The following is a 19936-nucleotide window of genomic DNA, read 5'->3' as shown; positions in this document are numbered from 1 at the left end:
GTAGTGTTAGCATTCTACGCGAGGAAAAGCAACTTTCAGGGGTGTTTCTCTAATGGGAAATAGCTGCTTCAGTGTGAGTAGGCTAGTTCCCATTAGACGAGGAGACCTTTCTGCCTCTCCAGGTCGGAGGGGCGTTTCTCTAATGGGAAATAGCTGCTTCAGTGTGAGTGGGCTAGTTCCCATTAGACGAGAGGACCTTTCTGCCTCTCCAGGTTGGAAGGCCGTTTCTCTAATGGGAAATAGCTGCTTCAGTGTGAGTGGACTTGTTCCCATTAGACGAGGGGACCTTTCTGCCTCTCCAGGTCGGAGGGTCGTTTCTCTAATGGGAAATAGCTGCTTCAGTGTGAGTGGGCTAGTTCCCATTAGACGAGGGGACCTTTCTGCCTCTCCAGGTCAGAGGCCATTTCTCTAATGGGAAATAGCTGCTTCAGTGTGAGTGGGCTAGTTCCCATTAGACGAGAGGACCTTTCTGCCTCTCCAGGTCGGAGGGCCGTTTCTCTAATGGGAAATGGCTGTTTCAGTGTGAGTAGGCTAGTTCCCATTAGACGAGAGGACCTTTCTGCCTCTCCAGGTCAGAGGTCCGTTTCTCGAATGGGAAATGGATGTTTCAGTGTGAGTAGGCTAGTTCCCATTAGACGAGTTTTGTAAATATTTAACATCAGGCATTCGACAAGCAGAGTGTCCGAGCAGGAATGTAGACATCATTTGGTCTGTAGATATTCTGCCTCAGTTCCATAAAAGGCATGATGAACTAGACATTAGGCCTTGACCTGAATGTGCTTGGCCATGGGTAGCCAGAATCAATGGTGCAAAACTGGAGTAATGCGAGTACAACTAGGTATTGAAGTGGCTACTCTGGCTACAGAGTTCGGCAGGACCTGAAGGTGCCATAAGAGGTAGACAGGTTGTGCCAGAAATAAGGCGCTGCAGTGGTCCATGGAGGACATAAAAAGTGAGCACACCACAGGGGCACGTAACTGAGAAAGGAGTAAACAAAAATCCTTACTAAGGCTTTTCAGTTGAAGATAGCCCCTTTGACATACTGGACTTATCGGATATTTCGCAGACAGAAAGGCTAATATATTTACCCCTAAAGATGACCAAAAAGATGGGGTCCAAAGGGCAGTAGAGGAAGTAGGGCCCAACACCTCATTTCTTTTCCCATTCAACTTGAGCCAGCTATTACACCGACCGAGTACCAACAGCTTCGAGGCAGACCCTAAATATGCTTGCTGTCTCGACAAGAGAGAGAGATCTAAACAGACCAGAATCTGTGTCATATGTTAAGAATAACATTGGAAGCCGTGAGAGCTTAGTAAGAGGTTGCATGTACATGTTAAACAATACCTGGAAGAAGGAGGAACCCTGAGGGACTCCACCTGTCAAATCAGTGGGCACAGAGTGAAAAGGGGTAGGGGGGGAAATTGATTGTTCGGTCAGAGAGAAACGAAGAAACGAGAAGCTAAGAAAACCAAGGCACCAGAAAGGCCGGCCCGTACAAGCATGTCCGCATGATCAATGGTATCAAAGGCGGCAAATAAGTCAAGTAACAATAAAGCACCAACGCCGCCCGAGTCGTGCAGCTCAACCACATCGTCAATGTTGGAGATCAGCATCCCCTCTGTGCCACGTCCTGGACGAAAAGTGTAAAAGAAGAAAGATTACTCAAGAAACTGCAGACAAAGGCTTCAAAAAGCTTCATAAGAAATTGAAGAAGCAAAATGGAGCAAAAAAAAAGTAGCCAGGACAAGAGGGTCTAAAGAAGGCTTTTTCAAATTTGAAACAACCAATGAGTGTTTGAGAGAAGCTGGAATCTGACCTGTGAGAAAGTATTAACAGCATGCATGACTAGAGGACGAATCAGCAGACACAGTCCTTCAAGATAGAGTGCCGCCAGCAGGCCAGTCTCTCCTGGGGACATTGCATGGGGCACAGCCCCCGGGCTGCCGGGTGGTATTTTGGCTATGGAGCCCGGGTTGGACAGAGAGAACCAAGTCGAGCGGAGACAGGTCCCTCAGACCCGGTCTATAGTAATCTGGAGGAAAGTGACTAAACTTTCTTGTAATCTGTGTACCAAGAGTGACAGAGGGGGACCTGTTGGCAAAAGTGCCCAGGCTCCTTATAGAACCAACTAGAAAACAAAATGTCTAAATGACATCCATCCAGACTTCCAGTGCAGGCCGGCCATCTGGTACTTGCATTAATTCTATGGCCAAATACCAGATGGCAGGGCTTGCAGATAGGGTGGCCAACTGTCCGCATACTGCAGGACTGTCCCGTCTAGACAGTCTGGACGTCTAGAGCTCCAGGACGGCCGGGGTGGGGTGCTGCCGCCCCATGCCCATGGGAAAGCATTGCACGACCAGATGGGTATCTGCGGCCAACTTTCTGAAATCATTTTACAGGACACTTGCCCACAAGGCGGGGGAACTTTTCCTTCCAGGGAGGCACAGGGACCATGCGGGGCTCTCCGCGACCGATGCTGTGCTCCCCGCGATCGCTGGGACTTGGTCACACACAGGTGCCACTTGCCACTGGGACTAACCCATGAATGCCATGGAACTCAGGGCCAGCCACACTTAGCAGTTCTATTCCGACAGAGGAAAGGGGCCCGCTCGGGGCACCCATTGACACCAGCATTGCGTTTCAGACTTGGTCACACACGGATGACATTACCCAGAGGACGGAAAGGTGCCACAGCTGCCCCGGAGCTCCGGCAGGGCCGCGTCACCAGCCTCTACCCGTGCAGAGGAATGGGGATCCCGCAGGGTCGCTAATTCCATTACTTGCACTTGACTTAGCTCTGCTGAAACTTTAGTCGGAAACAGGGGCCGGAATTTCTGATTCAGACGTCCATCTGTGCGTTCGGTGGAAGTTATGCATTCGGAAACAGCGTTGCTAGGGCCAGGACTTAAGGCACAGCCTCCATGCACTAAGCCGCCACCGGCAAACCAAGGCCCAGACTCTCTTCCTTGCATCGGTCCAGATGCGGAGCAAGTGTCTACCGCCTGCGCCACAGAGCCACCCTGCAGGGAGTCACTTCCACACAGACTATTAAGCCCCCACATAGTGGGGGCTTACAGAACATGACCAGAGACAAATGTAGGAGTCAGCCGGGCCAGCCCGCACTGGGGCCACCTGGTCCAACTCCCCCGGCCCCTCGACCAGATGGCAGGTCGGGCCCCCAAATAGATGGCCCGGCGGTCGCCAGGCTGTGCCTGCCCTTATGCCACCGGCCAGGGCTTAAGGCACTTCCGCGCCTCTTCTCTGCCTGCCTCTCAAGGGCTGGGTCAAGCCACTCTGCCGGCTGCTGGTTGGGCGGGAGGGAGGAGAGCACCCCCCACCCAGCCCATACACCCGCACGGGCTTGGTGGGTGGTCGTTTCCTGTGCACCCTGTGGCACAGCAGGAGGAAGCCCTTGCGGCACCACTCCAGCACCTTTTGACAAAAGCTTGGCTCAGAGGAAGATGTCCAATAGATCACAGCGAGGTAGCTGCTCTGCTACTTAGGAAACCCTGAACCAGAATCAGGTTAGTCTACGAATGATTTAGCACCAGGTTACCCACGAACATGCAGTGCACTACGGGCGAAAGAGGTGTTCCCCTTCTGTTCACACACAAGTCCGGAGGCGAGCTTCTCTACACACCAGCTCAGAGTCCGGCTATCCTAGGCAAACTGAGGCTCCACAGTGCTGCAGTACTGTTACGGTTAGGGGCGGATTCTGACTTCAAAGCGCTCAGTCGTAATCACACAGATGGTAGCTTTGCCCCATTGGCTCTTCAGCCAAGCACATACAACAATTGTCTGAATCTGTGGTTCCTCTCGTACGGAGCAGGATTACTATTGCAACATCACATCATCCGTAGGGTCAAACTAACCTGTCTCACGACTGTCTAAACCCAGCTCATGTTCCCTATTAGTGGGTGAACAATACAACGCTTGGTGAATTCTGCTTCACAATGATAGGAAGAGCCAACATCGAAGGATCAAAAAGTGACGTCGCTGTGAACACTTGGCCGCCAGAAGCCACTTATCCCTCTGATAACTTTTCTGACCCCTCCTGTTTGAAACCCAAAGAGTCAGAAGGATCCTGAGGCCCCAATTTCATGGTCTGTATTCATAATGAAAATCGAGATCAAGCAAGCTTTTGCCATTCTGCTCCGTGGGAGATTTCTGTCCTTCCTGAGCTCGCCTAAGGGCACCTGCGTTATGGTTTGCCAGGTGTACCGCCCCAGTCAAACTCCCTACCTGCCACTGTCCCTGGACAGTGTCGTGAGCACTGAAGTCAGGGCTCCCTCACAGGGAAAGTGAAAAAACGATAGTAGTGGTATTTCACCGGCGACCCCAGGGCCTCCCACTTATCCTACACCTCTCATGTCTCTTCACAGTGCCAGACAAGAGTGAATCACTGATTCTGCCAAGCCCGTTCCCTTGGTTGTGGTTTCGCTAGATAATAATAGGTAAGGACAGGTGAAATCTTGTTCCTCCATTCATGCGCGTCACTAATTAGATGAGGAGGCATTTGGCTACTTTAAGAGAGTCATAGTTACTCTCGCCGTTTACCCATGCTACATTGAATTTCTTCACTGACATTCAGGGCACTGGGCAGAAATCGTGTCAACACCCACCGTGGGCCTTACGCAATGCTTTGTTTTAATTTAACAGTCGGATTCCCCTGGTCCGCACCAGTTCTAAGTCAGCTGCTAGTCATCAGCCGAGGCAGAACACCAACCCTGAACCCTGGGAGCGGAATGGCTAGATGCGACCACTGCAGCTGGGGCGTTCCACAGGAAGAGCCTGGCTCACATCCAGAGCTACACATCTCCACTGGATTTTGAAGGAATAGCGAGTGGTCACCGGCCGCTGCCGGAACAGCAACGCTTTCCAAGGCTTACACCCTTCTCTCGGGGCGAACCCATTCCAGAGTACCCAGCCCTACACAAAGAAAACTCTCCCTCGGGATCCCGCCAGCATCTCTGGGAAAGTTTGAGTTCGCACTGGATGCCGCAAGAGAGCCCGTCTCCGCCACTCCGGGTTCAGGGATCTCAACCCGACTCCCGTTCGATTGGCTGAGTGCAATGGAGGCCATCGCCCGTCCCTTCCGAACAGCACTCAACCATTTCTTAGGACCTAATGGCCCATGTTCAACTGCTGTTCACATGGAACCCTTCTCCACTTTTGCCTTCACACTTTCTTGTTTGAATATTTGCTACTACCACCAAGATCTGCACCTGCAGCGACTCCACCCGGGCACTCCCCCCGGGCTTCCGTGCGCATCGCAGCAGCCCTCCTACTTGTCACGACTAAGCTCCCACGGCTCTCAGCGCTGGCTGGGTATGGGCCAGATGCTCTAGCTATATTTAAACAAAGAGATAGGACACCAAACTAATAAAATACAGGTGTAATACTGAGACCCTATACGTATTCCTAAATAGAAAACGCATACTTATATCTTGAAAGAATAGTTAAAGTACAACGAAATACAAAAATACATATACATTTATTTTACATCAAAATTGAAATTCTTTTTGGAAAATTAGAAAAATAGAACCACATAAAGCACAACAATTGATCATACAAAAAACAATTCAATTACTCCATACAAACCATTCTTCATGGAACATTTATACCACATATACAAACATCACATTAGCAATGAATCACCACAATGGTGTCGGATGAGCGTTGGCATCAGGCGCCTTAACCCAGCGTTCAGTTCGTCCCACAGCGTCAGTTCTGCTTACCAAAAGTGGGCCACAGGGCACTTGCATTTAAAGTCCGCCTCCACGCCAGCGAGCTGGGATTCTTACCCATTTAAAGTTTGAGAATAGGTTGAGATCATTTTGGCCCCAAGAGGTCTAATCATTTGCTTTACCAGATAAAACTGGGTTTTCCATGCGCCAGCTATCATGTGGGAAACTACGGAGGGAACCAGCTACTAGATGGTTTGATTCGTTTTTCGCCCCTATACCCAGGTCAGATAACCGATTTACACATCAGGACTGCTACGGCCCTCCACCAGAGCTAGTTCACCATCTATCAGTCCCTATCACACACGCTCATACTTCATCCCCCTGACAGAGCGGGCGAGACGGCTTGGTGGTGCGCCCACCGGGAAAGGATTCCACCGCAATCAGCACGCGCCGGCCCTCACCTTCATTGCACCACAGGGTTTTGTTCGGCCCTCCGACTCGTGCACGTGTTAGACTCCTTGGTCCGTGTTTCAAGAAAGGTCCGGTGGGTAACCAACATCACATCAGACCCCTGGTGCCCTTTGTGGGCCTCCCTGCCCGCGGCATTACGTGGTCAGGGCGCACTGAGGGCAGTCCACCACAGTCGCATCGGGAGCCCAGTCTTCCGTCGCCGCCTCAGCGACCCCCAAGAGAGGTCAGGATGGTTGCTGGAGAAGGGCACAGTGGCTGTCAACCTCCCTCGGCCCCACGGACACAGCTAAACTGCTGTCAGGGGGCTGTAACACTCTCTGCCGGAGCGGAGAGCCACCTGCCCCCGACCCCGAGAAGACCCGATCCCGGCGTACCAGAGGCCGCTACTGGCCTAACACTGTTCGCGGGGTGAGACTCGATGAGAAGGACTTGAGCCCCCTGAGCGATGCCAGGAGTCTGTCTTCTGTACGCCACTTTTCCAACGCACGCCGCTGAACAGGGATTTGGCGCAGTGCTCTTCCCTCTTCACTGGCCGTTACTGAGGGAACCATTACCGAGGGAATCCTGCTAAGTTCCTTTTCCTGCGCTTAGTAATATGCTTAAATTCAGCGGGTCGCCACATCTGATCTGAGGCCGTAGTCGGGGAGCACAAAGCTCGGGGCAGCTGGCCTCGTGCCAGTATGGGGGGTTGCCCCAGCCCTGTGCCTCTGGCGCAGCTGAGTGTGCGCTGTCCCGATCTGCGGCCGAGGCCACATGGTCGTGAGGCCTGCGCTCCATGGCCATCCCGCGCCGGCAGCCGTGGGACACCACAGCAACACACAGCACGGGTAGGTGCCCCGGGGTAAGGTGATGGTGCACCAGGCTTTTTTAAGGGCCGCCGCCGCCGCCGCCGCCACCACCACATCCAGTGCGGGGAAACTGGGGAAAGCTGGGACGCGCAGGTAATGAGCCTGCATACCAGGCCCATGGATCCTGCGACGGTGCTGATCGGGGTCTGTCCCTAGGGCATGGGTGCACAACATACGCCCCGCGGGCCAATTGCGGACCGCCTTGCTGTTTTTTCCAGCCCGCGAGGCACAAAGACTTTCCTAATGGAGGGCGGCCCGCAAGCAGCATCGGCCGCCCTCCATTAGGAAAGTCTTTGTTGTCTTCCGGGCCGGACAAAACACTGGCCGTCATTGGCTCAGCACACACACCATGTCACTCCTACGAGCCATGTAGTGCGTGTGTGCTGCACCAATGGAGTGCCAGCACTATGGCTGGCGTGGCCAGTAAGGCTTGATGCCGGAAGGCATTTCAGCCTTGCTTGCAACGCCAGCCGTAGTAGGATTCCACTTACCTCGCCATCGTTCCAGCTTACCTGCCTTCCAGCACGCCTCCCGTAAGTGGTCTGTGTGTTTGTGTGTCGGGCCTGTTCTGCTGTATGTTTGTGTTGTGTATGTTGAGATGGGGGGTGGGGGGGCGTGTCGGATGTGTATGAATGTTTGTTTTTGAGTGTTTGTGTTGTGTATGTTGAGATGGGGGGTGGGAGGGCATGTCGGATGTGTATGAATGTTTGTTTTTGAGTGTTTGTGTTGTGTATGTTGAGATGGGGGGTGAGGGGGTGTGTCGGATGTGTATGAATGTTTGTTTTTGAGTGTTTGTGTTGTGTATGTTGAGATGGGGGGTGGGGGGTTGTGTCGGATGTGCATGAATGTTTGTTTTTGAATGTTCGTGTTGTGTATGTTGAGATGCATGTATGGGTGCATGCTTCAGAGTTTGTGTGCTGAGTTGGGTGGTTTGGGTCTGTATAGGTGCATGTTTGAGAGTGTGTGTGCCGAGTTGGGGGGTGGGGGTTTCGGGTCTGTATGGGTGCATGTTTGAGAGTGTGTGTGCTGAGTTGGGGCTTGGGGGGTTCGGGTCTGTATGGGTGCATGGTGTATGCTTGAGAGTGTGTGCTGAGTTGGGGGGTGGGGGGTTTGGGTCTGTATGGGTGGATGTTTGGGAGTGAGTGTGTGCTGAGTTGGGGGGTGGGGGGTTCGGGTCTGTATGGGTGCATGTTTGAGAGTGTGCTGAGTTGGGGGTGGGGGGTTCGGGTCTGTATGGGTGCATGTTTGAGAGTGTGCTGATTTGGGAAGTGGGGGGTTTGTGTCTGTATGGGTGCATGTTTGAGAGTGTGTGTGTGCTGAGTTGGGGGGTTCGGGTCGGTATGGGTGCATGTTTGAGAGTGTGCTGATTTGGGGGGTGTGGGTTTGGGTCTGTATGGGTGCATGTTTGAGAGTGTGTGTGCTGAGTTGGGGGGTGGGGGGTTCGGGTCTGTATGGGTGCATGTTTGAGAGTGTGCTGATTTGGGGGGTGGGGGGTTCGGGTCTGTATGGGTGCATGTTTGAGAGTGTGCTGATTTGGGGGGTGGGGGGTTCGGGTCTGTATGGTTGCATGTTTGAGTGTGTGTGTGCTGAGTAGGGGGGTGGGGGGTTCGTGTCTGTATGGGTGCATGTTTGAGAGTGCGTGTGCTGAGTTGGGGAGGGGTGGGGGTTCGGGTGTGCATGAATGTTTGTTTTTGTATGTTTGTGCTGTGTATGTTGTGATGCATGTATGGGTGCATGCTTCAGAGTTTGTGTGCTGAGTTGGGGGGTTTGGGTCTGTATGGGTGCATTTTGAGAGTGTGTGTGCTGAGTTGGGAGTGGGGGCTTCAGGTCTGTATGGGTGCATGTTTGAGAGTGTGCTGATTTGGGGGTTTGGGTCTGTATGGGTGCATTTTGAGAGTGTGTGTGCTGAGTTGGGAGTGGGGGATTCAGGTCTGTATGGGTGCATGTTTGAGAGTGTGCTGAGTTGGGGGATTTGGGTCTGTATGGGTGCATTTTGAGAGTGTGTGTGCTGAGTTGGGAGTGGGGGCTTCAGGTCTGTATGGGTGCATGTTTGAGAGTGTGCTGATTTGGGGGTTTGGGTCTGTATGGGTGCATGCTTGTGTGTTTGGGGCATAGTGTTTGGTTGGGGGTGAGGGGGCCATGGGGCATAGTGTTTGGTTGGGGTGAGGGACAGGGGGCATAGTGTTTGGTTGGGGGTGAGGGGGCCATGGGGCATAGTGTTTGGTTGGGGGTGAGGGGGTCATGGGGCATAGTGTTTCTTTGGGGGGGAGGGGGCCATGGGGCATAGTGTTTGGTTGGGGGTGAGGGGGTCATGGGGCATAGTGTTTCTTTGGGGGGTGAGGGACAGGGGGCATAGTGTTTGCTTGGGGGTGGGAGCCATGGGGCATAGTGTTTGGTTGGGGGTGAGGGGGCCATGGGGCATAGTGTTTGCTTGGGGGGTGAGGGACAGGGGGCATAGTGTTTGGTTGGGGGTGGGAGCCATGTGGCATAGCGTTTGGTTGGGGGTGAGGGAGCCATGGGGCATAGTATTTGGTTGGGGGTGAGGGGGGCATGGGGCATAGTGTTTGGTTGGGGGTGGGAGCCATGGGGCATAGTGTTTGGTTGGGGGTGAGGGGCCAAAGGCATGGGGTTTAGTTGGGGGTGGGGGCCATGGGGCATAGTGTTTGGTTGGGGGTGGGAGCCGTGGGGCATAGTGTTTGGTTGGGGGTGAGGGGGCCATGGGGCATAGTGTTTGGTTGGGGGTGAGGGACAGGGGGCATAGTGTTTGCTTGGGGGGTGAGGGACAGGGGGCATAGGGTTTGGTTGGGGGTGGGAGCCATGGGGCATAGTGTTTGGTTGGGGGTGAGGGGGCCATGGGGCATAGTGTTTGGTTGGGGGTTAGGGGGCTGTGGGGCATAGTGTTCGGTTGTGGGTGGGAGTCATGGGGCATAGTGTTGCACTCCAAGAGTGAACTCAATAATAAAGCTAAAACAGGCACAGTTAGGAGATGTACATCCTTTGCTTTTTTGAGGAAACCTGACTCAACGAAGGCCATACTCCTCTTGGGCAACCCAAACAGCAAACTATAGCAGTCCAAAAAAATGAAATGTCCAATCAAGGGTCAATAAAATATATATAATTTAATTAAACAGACGATAAACAATAACTACATTGAAATAAATGATAACAATGGAAAATGTGTAGTACAAAATGTAAGTTTGAAATGCAATAAAAATCGTTACCCCTCAAAAACATATTCTTTTTCCATGTGTTTAATACAAATTGGGGGTTGAAAAAGCCTCCTGACATGTCCCGCCTACCGACCCGCCCACTTTTACTTTTCGGCCCACTATAGCCCTCATGTAAGGTACTTTGGGCCCTCTTGTCAAAATCAGTTGTGCACCCCTGCCTTAAGGGGACAAAGGGAACGCAGGGTGATTGATGTACAAGCGAACCCCAGACAGGCGTAGCACCAGGGGTCGCATTGTGCATTCTAAGTATCGATCAATGTATCCTGCAATTCACACTAATTCTCGCAGCTAGCTGCGTTCTTCATCGACGTGTGAGCCGAGTGATCCACCGCCAAGAGTCACAGGCAACACGTCAACGGTGCAGGCGAGGCCGGGGGGAGGCAGCGCCGCCTGTGGCGAGGCAGCCCAGCACCCCATCTAGCTAGGCTGAGACTATTGTGGTTTTAAAACAAAAAATCCAGGTGCTCAGCCCAGGAAGCCTGCCCACTGCCTGCAGTAGCACAGTGCTTCCCAGGGGGATGGACGCAGGGCGCTCCGCCACCAGCCCAATCCACTCATCCTTCCCTAACCCCCTTCGCTCTCCTTTGGGGTGTAGGAGGGGGCTGGGAGACAGACAGCAAGGCAGGCCAAAGACAGCATACGCATGGGGTCGGGAGGGACTGTTAGATTCTTCAAACCCCAGCCTGGCCGCACAGGGCCGAGCTCCAGGTACCTGGGCAAGAGGGAAGGTCACCCGCTGAACCAGTGGGCCTAGCCATCACTCGCCCACAGATATGGTCAGCTGGAACCTTGATACCCGCCCGTCAAGTAAGCCTGCTGCGCCATGACTCAGGGCTAACGCCTGGCGTGCCGGGCCCCTGTCTGCCTGGGGAGGCGCCCCCCGAGAACAGTCAGGATACCCTCGGCTCCCAGCTGCCCCCACTCAGGGCTTCCCTGCTGACCAGTGTGTGCCCACCTATACCTATCTGCGGGTCAGAGAGGAGTGCGTGCTCCCGACCAGCGCAGCAGCTGGCTTGGTGAGAGGGCCCCTGCCATGCATAGACTGCTGCAAGATGGGTCCTGTGTCCTTAGTTCAGTGCAAACGACAAGAAGACACAACAGACTAAACCTTGGACTACGGGGTTTATTAACACGGAGCGCGGCTCGCTGCAGTGAATGGAGGTTACCATGGAAGCTATGCAACTCATTGCTAAGGGGAAGCTACGTGCATGTGGGATCACGGCGTTAATCATGTGATCTTGGCTATTTAGTCACGCCTCCACCTGGGTTTAGTGCTTCTGATCGAGCTTTTTTTGGCGTTCGGTTTTTGGCCTTTTTTCTTGTTCTGACTACGTTACCTCTTGACCCGGATTTGGACTTGACTTGCTTTTGGATTTCCCTTGTCTGCTTAGTTGCCTTCTGTCTTCCTGGTTACGAACTCTTGCTCTTGTTCCTTGGTTACGTCCGGTATCTTCTCCTATTGTTCCCGTACTGTCCACTTGGTTTTTGACCCTGATTGAACTTGGATACTCTTTTGGTTTACGATTCTATCTGTTTAATAACTCGTTCGAGACAGTGTTCACATCTCCGCGTGACAACTTCTGCACCGTGGGACAGACTCCGCTGCTCCGTGGGACAGCCTCCGCTGCACCGTGGGTCAGCAACCGCTGCACCGTGGGACAGCCGCCGCTGCACCGTGGGACAGCCGCCGCTGCTCCGTGGGACAGCCGCCGCTGCTCCGTGGGACAGCCTCTGCTGCACCGAGGGAGATCTTCCATTATCACGCCGGAATCAGCACCAATCCGCGTTCTCAGAACTCACCAAGAACAGCACCTGTCTCTAAACAGGAGAACAGTTTTGAATCCAATCCTCCAGCTGAATAAGGGCATTCAGCATTTTCGTGTCTAACCTAAGTAATATTTTGGGTAAGCAAGATTTTTTTTTCTTCTCTTGTTATATTTACTTTTTCTCTATCTGATTCAGGGAAATAGGATTATAGTGTTCAACTTTCTTTCAGAACATCCTTTGGATATCGTCCTAGAACCAGTTGCGTTAGTCATTCCAAGTCTGTTGTTATTATTCAGGTTAGTTTGATTAACGTTTGGGAACTGTTTTCTGAAATCTTAATCAGAGCTGTTCTAATCACATATCTCTGTTTATTTTCTACAGCCACGAGGTCTCGGTGGGAATCCAATCTTTCAATTAACAAATTGCTTTGTATGTTTAATTTTACATTCAAAATGGTACATTAGTGGGAAGAATTCTTCGTCTACACTATGAGTTCAAGTCCAAGAAGAGGAATTCTGACAAAATCAGAAGCCTTCTAAAATGGATCCCAACGAGACCCTGGCTAATCTACTTCAGCTAGTGGCCGACCTAAGAACCGACATTGCTACTGCTTATGCCACCACTCAACAACAAATCTTAGAACTACAAACCGCCATACAGCCTCGGCCCCAAGTGGCACCGGTAATGCCTAATGCTCCTGCCGTTGAACCTGCACAGGCGGAGGCCGGCCCAGTGTATGTTACATCACAGTTCCCTTTGGCTTCACCAGAAAGATTTCATGGAGACCCAAGACTCTTTAGGACCTTTTTGAATCAATGTCGACTCCATTATTTGTGCCGGCCAGGTTCTTTTCATGATTCCGCTACCAAGGCTGCATTTATGTTGTCACACTTTCGTGGTACTGCTGCAGCATGGGCTAATCCTCTTTTGGAGTAGGGTAGTCCTTTATTGTTTGATTGCGATGCATTAATGGATGCCATGGGCAAAGTGTTTGACACCCGATACAAGACAAGTCGTGGAACTGGAATTGTTGAATTTACAACAGGGCGATTTGACACTTCTAGCTTATTTAGCCAAATTTAATCAGTTGGCTGCGGAGACAGGGTGGCCTGATGATAAGAAGGCGTCTCTCTTCTACAAGGGATTATCGGATTCTTTGAAAGACACACTTGCTATGGTACCAGTAGTTCCGGTTACCGTTCCAGAACTACTTGAACTAGTGCTTCAGATTGATGCTCGCAAAGCTGCTAGAAAAGGGGAGAAAAGGGGCCTCGCTCCCGATCTTCAGCCCATTCCTACTCCAGTTACGGCTGTGTCTGAACCAATGCAGATAGGAGCACCTACGCGGGGTCCTCTTTCTCAAGAAGAAAGAGAACACCGGAAGAAAAACAATGTGTTTTTATTGTGGGTCTTCAGAACACCTACTAAAAGCATGTACTAAGAAGCCTACCAAGAAACAGGGAAACTTGAAAGCTCTGCAATGAGAGGAGTCTGATTGCCGAGCACTAATGTTTCTATGGACTCTAAATTCAATCAACCTGTAGCAGCACAGGTGAGCTTTCGACTACCGCAAGGTCGGGTCGTTCATGCCACAGCTATTCTGGATTCCGGTGCTACCGGTAATTATATTGATACCTCTTATGCGAAGGACCTGGGGTTGGCCATTGTTGAAAAAGAAAATCCGGTGTTTGTTAATGCTGTCGATGGTTACACTTTGATATCTGGTATGGTGGTTCAGCAAACCATTGATCTGATTATGGAAACACTCCATGGATATTCCGAAAACATATATTTCGATCTAATCACTGCCCCGCCGTTCAAGCTTATTCTAGGAATACCATGGCTTTGATTGCATAATCCGTCTATTGATTGGCACGCAGGTACCATCGAATTCTTGTCGGAATATTGTGAGACTAAGAGTTTTGATAGGAATCCCTTGACCAATAATCCTTGCCAACCTTTGATGGATACAGAATCTACTATCGGGGCTGTTGTGACAGGTGTTTTACCCAATGAATATTCCGAGTTTCGGGATGTGTTTGATGAAGGGGGAGGTACTGTGTTTCCCCCCCCACAGACCATACGATTGTCCCATTGATTTGCTTCCTGGGGCTAAGATCCCATCTGGAAGAATATACTCTCTAACCCAGAAGGAGGATGTTATTCATAAGAAATATATTGATAAGTCCCTCAAATCAGGCTTCATTTGTCCTTCGTTCACCTGCAGCCTCCCCGTTATTTTTTGTGCCCAAAAACCAAGAAGGAGGGAGATCTCCATCCATGTATTGACTATAGGGACCTTAACGCCAACACTGTGCGTAATCAGTATCCCATACCTCTTATTTCTGTGCTTTTGGACCAATTGGGATCATCTGTAATCTTTACTAAATTTGATCTCCGCGGGACTTATAATTTGGTAAGAATCCATAGCGGAGATGAGTGGAAAACCGCCTTCAAAACCAAGTATGGGTTATTTGAGTACAGAGTCATGCCATTTGGGCTGTGCAATGCACCCGCCACTTTTCAATATTTCATCAATGATGTATTCCATGATATGATGGACCAATTTCTAGTGGTTTACCTGGATGATATATTGATCTATTCGGCATTTTATGATCTCCATGTGATTCATGTTGCTTGTGTCCTACATAGGCTTTGCGATAACAGTCTGTATGCAAAATTAGAGAAATGTATCTTTCACGTTTCAGAAGTAGAGTTCTTGGGTTATGAGATAACCAGAGTAAGGGAGTACAAATGAGCATGTCTAAAATCAAGGTAATCTTGGACTGGCCCACAACTGTGAAGGCCCTACAATCATTTCTAGGCTTTGCAAATTTCTACAGGAGATTCATAAAAGATTTCTCGTCCTTGGTCGCTCCACTGACCGCATTAACAAGCAGCAAAACACCATTCCTTTGGGAGAAGGTCTGTGTCAGGATTAGGGGCTGGCAAGGGCGAAAGAGATGTCAAAAAATGCAAATATGAACAAGAAACTACAATTCCCATGAACACTTGGGAGAGACTGGTAGTTCACTGCCGTGCGCGCGTGTGACCAGCTGATGTGAATTAAGAAAGGTTTATTAAGGCCACGCGGCGCACGGCAGGTGTGGCTTATTGTGGGTGTACGCGGAGCTCCATCCCGGGGCGATTTTCAACGGCAGAGACGGTGGCGGCGAGCGATTTTCCAGGCGTTCCAAGGTCCCGTCAATGACCGGTGTGAAGTGCTGTGTTCTCCAGCATCCAGGACGGCTTCCGAGCCTCCCGGACTTCAGATAAGTGTTTATTGCAAATTATGGTTAACCACTTGCATGAGTTCTTTGGTCTACGTATCACGAACATTGATTCTTGAAAGGCTAGGGTGCGGAAAGGTGGCCATATACTCCGCAATGTTGAATCACGAGGGCATTTTCAAATGAACACTATTGAGGAAAAACTACGCCCTGGTATACAATGTTTTCTTGAGGACTTTTAGACATCCGTCCTCCTTCAAACAGCATATAAGGTTATCTGCTGACATGAGAAATTACAGCGCTAGAGGTTTATATATGGCAGCAGAGCAGGAAAAACAGGTTCCACGCGTAGAAGTGTACTCTATGTTATTGTGATCCATGTTTGCATTCTGCTAGCCCGAATGGGCCATGTGTTATGTCCTTCATAAGGGAGAGTTTCTCCATTGTATGTACCATACTGCTTGCTTTATGTATTGTTTATGTCAATGTGCACTGTGGTACATGTATTAAGATGTGCTAAGGTGTTCACAAGTGTGTTGGAGCGTTGTCAGGTTCAGGAAACTAGGCAGGTTAGTAGTGTAGGGTTTTTTCCTGTTGCTTCCCTCAAACTATCCACTCTAGGATTACCTTCAACCTCTTTCCGGTTTCCTTGTAATCCCCCACCCTGTCCACAACCTCTTCCTAACCGTCTTCCCCCCACTGGCTGCCACGTGGTGTCCTGTTTACTGTACATCAGGCACCTGTGCCAACCACGGTGGGAGGGTCGCCTCATTCGGGTTCTGTGGTTCGGGGGAGAGTGTCGACCGCTCTTCCCTTATTGGTTGTATATATCTTGACAGTCTGTAATCAGACTTTTCAAAGTCTTAAATCGGCTTTTACTAGTGCACTGGTACTCCAACACCCTAATCCTAAGCTACCATTTGTGGTAGAGGCGGATGCATCAGATATCGCTCTTGTTGCCATTCTGTGTCAAGTATGTCCGGATACTGAAGGGTTGCATCCGGTGGCTTTCCATTCAAGGAAACTTATCCCATATGAAAGGAATTACACAATCACAGAAAGGGAGCTGCTAGCAGTACGTGACTCGTTTTTGACTTGGCGACATCATTTATTGGGGTCAGTCTTTCCAGTTCAGGTATTCACTGACCATAAAAATCTGGTGGCCTTACAATCCGTAAAGTGTTCCACGGCTAGACGTGCTAGGTGGCGCGAGTTCTTTTCAATGTTTGATTTCACCATTACTTATCGGCCCGGTTCTTTGCACACTAAAGCGGATGCACTTTTGCGTATACATGGAGATTCATCCCTTCCTAGATCAGACGGACCTCTTCTCTTACCACATCAGGTGATTTGTGGATGTACCCTCCAGCCTACGTTATGTAATTATTTACGAGAATGGGTAAAGAACCATCCCGCAGAACATGCCGAACTCAACCTCGAAATAATAAACGGATTACCCCATATCAACGGTCTGTTGTTTCTTCCGGACAATGAAACCAGGAAAAAAGCTATCCAATGGTGTCATGATTCGAGGTTGGCTGCTCATCCCAGTAATAAAAAGACCGTTGATCTTTTACAACGTTGGTGCTGGTGGCCTTCTATGTTAAAGGATGTTTCTGTTCATATTGCTCATTGCTATGTATGCGCCCAGTGCAAAACCACGAATACCAAACCTGTTGGGCTGTTGCAGTCCATGCCAATTCCTGACTATCCTTGGTACATGATCTCAATGGATTTTGTGGTGGAATTGCCGCCGGTCCCTGGTTATGACACCATATGGGTGATCATCGATTACTTCACCAAAATGGCACTTTTTGTACCTTGTCAAGGTGTGCCTTCCGCCCCAAAGCTGGCGGATCTATTTCTCAAGTAAGTGTTTCGTCTTTTTGGTCTCCCGTCTGTTATCATCACGGATAGAGGTTCCCAATTTACATCTCATTTTTGGAAGTCGCTTACTGCTTCCTTTGGTATAAATGAAAGGTATTCTAGCGCTTACCACCCTCAAACAGACGGGCAAACGGAACGTCTCAACTCCACCATGGAACAGTATCTTCGTTGCCTTACGAACCAGTATCAAGACTCCTGGCTGTCGTTACTCCAATGGCGGAAATTGCGTATAATAACTCTTTGCATACGTCTACCCGTTTTATGCTATGTATGGACGACACCCTAAATCTTTGCATGTTTCTCCTGTTTTGCCCGCACGACATCCGGCGGCATCTTCCTGCATTCAACACATGTGTTTAGTACATAAACAGGCGAGGGAACATTTGGAAATGGCACAGGATAACGCTAAGAGGTTTGCGGATGCCCACCGTTCTCCGGCCCCTGATTATGTGGTGGGTGGAAAGGTTTGGTTGTCAACTAAGAATCTGCGGATACCTGGAGGGAAGATGTTTCTTCCATGTTTTGTGGGGCTGTATGTGATTACGGCTGTAATTAATCCTGTGGTGGTACGTTTGTCTCTTCCTGCTAAGTGGAAGGTGCATCCGGTGTTTCATGTCTCTCTCGTCAAACCTTTTTTGCCTGATACTGCTCTACCTTCGCATCCTCCTCCGGTCATGGTACAGGGGAAGAGGAGTATGAGGTTAATAGGATTTTGGACACCAGGGTCTCTAAGGGGGTCAGAATGTATTATGTGGATTGGAAGGGGTACGGCCCGGAAGAGAGGACCTGGGAACCTGTCCAACATATTCATGCTCCCCGTTTGATTTCTGACTTTTGGGCCTTGAGAAGACGGGGTCTGTCTTTAGGGAAGGGTACTGTCATGAATAGACCGCTGCGAGATGGGTCCCGTGTTCTTAGTTCAGTGCAAACGACAAGGAGACACAACAGACTAAACCTTGGACTACGGGTTTATTAACATGGAGCGCGGCTCGCCGCAGTGAATTGAGGTTACCATAGAAGCTACGTGACTCGTTGCTAAGGGGAAGCTATGTGCGTGTGGGATCACGGCGTTAATCATGTGATCTTGGCTATTTGGTCACGCCTCCACCTGGGTTTAGTGCTTCTGATCGAGCTTTTTTGGCGTTCGGTTTTTGGCCTTTTTTCTTGTTCTGACTACGTTACCTCTTGACCCGGCTTTGGACTTGACTTGCTTTTGGATTTTCCTTGTCTACTTAGTTGCCTTCTGTCTTCCTGGTTACGAACTCTTGCTCTTGTTCCTTGGTTACGTCTGGTATCTTCTCCTATTGTTCCCATACTGTCCGCTTGGTTTTCGACCCTGATTGAACTTGGATACTCTTTTGGTTTACGATTCTATCTGTTTAATAACTCGTTTGAGACAGTGTTCACATCTCCGCGTGACAACTTCTGCACTGTGGGACAGCCTCCGCTGCTCCGTGGGACAGCCTCCGCTGCACCGTGGGTCAGCAACCGCTGCTGCTCCGTGGGACAGCCTCCGCTGCACCGTCGGACAGCCTCCGCTGCACTGTGGGACAGCCTCTGCTGCACCGGGGGGGGAGATCTTCCATTACAACGCCGGAATCAGCACCAATCCGCGTGATCACAGCCCACCAAGAACAGCACCTGTCTCTAAACAGTAGAACAGTTTTGAATCCAATCCTCCAGCTGAATAAGGGCGTTCCGCATTTTCGTGTCTAACCTACGTAATATTTTGGGTAAGCAAGATTTATTTTTTCTTCGCTTGTTATATTTAGTCTTTCTCTATCTGATTCAGGGAAATAGGATTATAGTGTTCAACTTTCTTTCAGAACATCCTTTGCATATCGCCCTAGAACCAGTTGTGTTAGTCATTCCAAGTCTGTTGTTGTTATTCAGGTTAGTGTGATTTACGTTTGGGAACTGTTTTCTGAAATCTTAATCAGAGCTGTTCTAATCACATATCTCTGTTTATTTTCTACAGCCACGAGGTCTCGGTGGGAATCCAATCTTTCAATTAATGGATTGCTTTGTATGTTTAATTTTACATTCAAAGTGGTACATTAGTGGGAAGAATTCTTCTTCTACACTACGAGTTCAAGTCCAAGAAGAGGAATTCTGACAGCCCCGCGGGGCTCCCTCTCCAGTACGTGGTTGGGGACATCCCCAGCAGGTTAACCCAACCCTACCAGGCATCCCCGTCTGTCATAAATCACCAAAGTATCAACTGAAAAGGATACGGTAACCAAAAAAGGATACAATTTGGTAGGGCTTTTCCAGATCCTATCTTCACACGACTTGATTGTAGGCAGGTCAAATTAGACCTTCCAAATGATACAACTCTCTGACTGAATAAAACAGGCAGATAGATGGATCACTGGAAAGGGCGTGGGAATGGTATAGGAAGTATGCCTAGAATAGATAAGTATCATAAGACACTGTCCCAAGTCAAATACTAAGAAACACAGAATTGGTATTAATTCAGACACTGACCTTAAGGCTAAACTGAAGAATTCCAGGACAGTTTCTTGAAGAATCCCAAGAGTTGAACAAACGACAAAGAAAGGGAAGATTAGTAAGGGAGACTTATCCCGAACGGCACGAGGCTCTCGCTAGATACCGGGTTGGTGCACCACAGGATAGCGTCCAATGTACTGTGCACAATCACCTTCCAATAGTTCATGAAATACTTCCTTTCGCACGAAGAACAAAATAAGAATCTCACAGGTACCAAAAGTTCGAAGTAGTTAAAAAGAAAACACGTGCAGGATTGCACACGACAGCATACACACAGCCAGGCCAGCCGCGCTTGCAGA

At 50.0% G+C, this 19936-nt stretch overlaps 1 pseudogene; it reads right to left on the bottom strand.

Moving 5' to 3' along the window:
- Positions 1–10441: 10441 nt before the first annotated feature.
- On the bottom strand, positions 10442–10582 carry LOC138568550 (5.8S ribosomal RNA; annotated as a pseudogene).
- Between the last annotated feature and the right edge of the window lie 9354 nt (positions 10583–19936).

This window comes from Ambystoma mexicanum, chromosome 2p, assembly GCF_040938575.1.
Source record: "Ambystoma mexicanum isolate Mex_15411 chromosome 2p, UKY_AmexF1_1, whole genome shotgun sequence".
In the NCBI taxonomy this organism is placed as follows: Eukaryota; Metazoa; Chordata; class Amphibia; order Caudata; family Ambystomatidae; genus Ambystoma; species Ambystoma mexicanum.
The sequence above is the reverse complement of the archived record's forward strand: the minus strand, read 5'-3'. Positions and strand labels throughout refer to the sequence as shown.